A 3712-nucleotide genomic window follows, 5' to 3' on the forward strand; every position below is an offset into this window, starting at 1 on the left:
TTTTCCGTATACCGTTCTGGTTGACCCGTCAAAGGCTCTTACCACAACATCACTTGGTTGTAACACAATTCCTTCGAAGTCAAGCTTTTCTAGTACTGTTTTCGGTAACACGTTCAGAGAAGAACCGTTATCTACTAGCACATGAGATAGAGTGGTGCCATTACATTCAATGGAGATATGTAAGGCTTTGTTGTGATTTTTTCCAGCAGGGGTTAGATCCATATCAGAGAAACCGAGACCATTGCTCACGGTTAGATTGGCAACACAATTCTCAAATTGGTCGACTGAGATCTCTTGAGGCACATGCGCAGCTTTTAGGAACTTCATCAGAGCTTTGGCATGAGCTTCTGAATATTTTAGCAGAGATAGCATTGAGATTTTTGAAGCGGTGTGCCCCAGTTGCTCAACAATATTGTAATCACTCTTGCAGATGATTTTCAATATTTCCTCCATTTCTTGCTTTGATGGATCCTCAGCAGTGATCTCCACCGGGGTTTGAATTTGTTCAACTTGTGGCTCTTTGCCTCGAGCGTTGACATTTTGATTAGGAACTGGGACTCGGACTGGACCAGCAGCAACATTTGGAGAAATTTCTGGTGAAAAGATTCTTCCACTTCTCGTGATCTTGCTGGTACCCACAATATTACCCACAGTTGGAGTAGTTAACTTTGCGGTCTCTTCAGTCGAGGTACTCTGCTTAACTCCATGAATGTAAACATTAGCGTCATATCCCCATGGGACAGCTTTGTCTGAGGAGTATGGAAATGGAGTTGGACTAGCAATGACCACTGATGCCACTTTGAGTGTAGCAGAAATTTTGAATGGAACCTTAGCAGAGATTTTGAATGGTAAGCTGGAGATCACTGAGACATCCTCTATTCTTATCCCGTTTGCAAAGACTTCGCACAGTACGTTCATAGAAGGGAGCCTTTCAAACATAATGATACGGCGATCCATCCATTTTTGAATTCCCATCCTCAGATTTTCACAACCATTGGGCAGGCATGAGCAATAAAAGCAGTCGGGGTCACACCCTGGGAAGTAACCAGCTCGGATTAACTTTCCTTTGACTTCGCAGAGTGGAGTTGATAATTCGTTCACATCATAGATGTAAACAGTGTCCAGGATAGCGTTGACAGTTTTGTCATGCTTTGGCATAGGTGCTGTGATGACATTTGGAGTTTCTGGAGGATCGAACTCAATTTCACCAGCATCTATCATATCTTGTATTTTATTTTTCAGGGCCCAGCAGTGATCTGCGTCATGTCCTGGACAGTTTGAGTGATAGGCACATGTCGCATCAGGGCGATAATTCAGAGAGGAAGTGTTGACATTCCTTGGAGGACCTCTTAAGGTGATTAGATCTGCTTTTAGCAAGTGCTGCAATGCCTGAGAAATTGGCATGTTGATTTTGGTGAAATTTCTTCTTGGTGCATCTGGTCGATGCGTATATTTTGGTTGTTGATCTTTTTGAGGTGCAGATGTGGAGATCAGAACTGCCCCTACAGATTGATGCTGCTCACTTTTGCGACTTTTTTGAGTTGCATTGACCTCATTTCTCCCACTGATGGGCCTTTTTGTAGTACCAGAGGTGGAACCTATTTGAATTTTTCCATTTTGAATGCCACTTTCGACACGTTCTCCGGTCAGTATCAGGTCAGTGAAACCTGATGATGAACTTCCCAGCAAATGGCTATAGAAAGGGCCAGTTAAAGTGCCCATGAACATGTCAACTAGTTCGCGATCAGATAAGGGTGGTTGAACCCTTCCAGCCATATCTCTCCACTTTTGTGCATATCCTTTGAAACTTTCTTTTGGTCTCATAGACATGCCCCTTAGTTGAGTACGGGTTGGCGCAAGATCAGCGTTGTATTGGTACTGTTTGTAAAAAGCAGCAGCTAATTCTTCCCAAGTATGAACCTTGGTATTTTCCAGCTGGTAGTACCACTCGAGTTGTGTACCCGACAGACTTTCTTGGAAGAAGTGAATCCACAATTTGTTATCCGTTGTATGAGGTTGTATCTTCCTTACATAGGATCTCAGATGTAGTTTCGGGCAAGAAACTCCATCATATTTTGCAAAGACAGGAACTTTGAATTTTGGAGGGATAACAACATCCGAGATGAGCCCCAGATCATTGAAATCTAAGCCAGGTATTTTTTGTATCTCCATAGCTTTCATACGGTCTTCCAGCTGTTGGTATTTTTCATTATCCGGTTCGTCCCCAGAATGATCATTTTCTTCATTTGAAGAGAGAGAGGGTTTAGCAGAACCCTGGTTGCTTTGATTGTCTTCTTGTTCATCATCACCGACTGTCTCGGGGATCGGTGGCTTTGTGAACTTTTTGACTGGGATTTTGATCTTTCTTCTCAGGTGACTCACACCTACAGATCCTTTGGGCTTCTTTTTCTTCTTGATTATCAGGGCTTTCAGTTCTTGCTGCCCCTTCGCCAGTTCCAGAATTGCCACTTGAACTTGGGCATTCTATGCTTCGAGATTCTTGATACTCATTTCAGATTCCATCTCTTCTGACTGAAATAAACAGCGAGAAGATGAGAAATCCGTCATGTGAACCTGTTATGCAATGTGTATGACTGGATGCCATGTGTATGCAATGTATGAAGTGTATATGCAATGTATATGAATGCAATGTATGAAATGTATATGCAATGCATGAAGTGAAATGTGTGTGCAATGTTTCAAGGATCTTAGAGTTTAGATTTGTTTAAAGAAGAAACAAACGTTAGTTAATCAATTTATTTCTCTCTTTTTTTTTTGCTTCTTTTTTCTTTGCCTCATTTGGGCTTACAAGACAGAAATAAAGTAAATGATCCTTCAGGTCTCCCGTGGACGCTTTCTCTTTGCCCCCAGGAATGTGTTGATCTGCTGTTCTTCTTGAAGCTGTCCGGTGAGCTCCAATATCCTTCTCTCATAGTCCTGACAGTATGATTTGAAGGTGTCTCTTTCCTCTTTGAGTTGAACCCAAGATTTTTGCAACTCTTCTAGGTCAGTTGGCATGTCCGGGTGTAGAATAACTTGAGGTTCATATCCTTCGACCTCTGGTTCAATAGTCACAGGTAGAACAGCAGGATATGGCATAAGGAGTTTCTGAGCATGAGTGCGGACCCATCTGAGGTAAGGTTCCATAGGAATAGAATTCCATTGCCCCAGAGTTTTGCTTTCTATTCTATAGACACTGCCCCATGCATGTATGAACCTTCGTCGGTGTCTATGAGAATCATTCTCGTAATCAAACACAATGCCATGGATAATCATGTCATGAGGACCGTTGCTCCTTGCATATCCGAATTGGCGTAGAGCTAAAGAGGGATTGTAAGTGATGCCTCCTTTGATGCCAAGGAGTGGCACATTAGGGTATTCTCCACAATGATCAATGATAGTAATGTCTCTTTGAAAGAAGTTGTTCCACCGGATATCTGAATGAGACAGAGACATAATCCTGCTAGACCAATGCATTCTTTGTTCATTTCTCAACACTGATCGGGGAAGATGAAATGTAAACCACCTAGCCAGTAGTGGTATACAGCACATGAGAGTTCCTCGTTTCTTCATGGTACGAGTGTGTAGAGAATGTAGAATGTCTCCCAGCAATGTTGGTACCGGGTTACGGATTAGGAAAAGGTTGATGATGTGTACACTTATGAACTGGTCGGGATTTGGGAATAAAACCAATCCATAGATCAAAAGTGCC

Source organism: Vicia villosa, unplaced genomic scaffold (assembly GCF_029867415.1).
Source record: "Vicia villosa cultivar HV-30 ecotype Madison, WI unplaced genomic scaffold, Vvil1.0 scaffold7, whole genome shotgun sequence".
NCBI classification, from domain to species: Eukaryota; Viridiplantae; Streptophyta; class Magnoliopsida; order Fabales; family Fabaceae; genus Vicia; species Vicia villosa.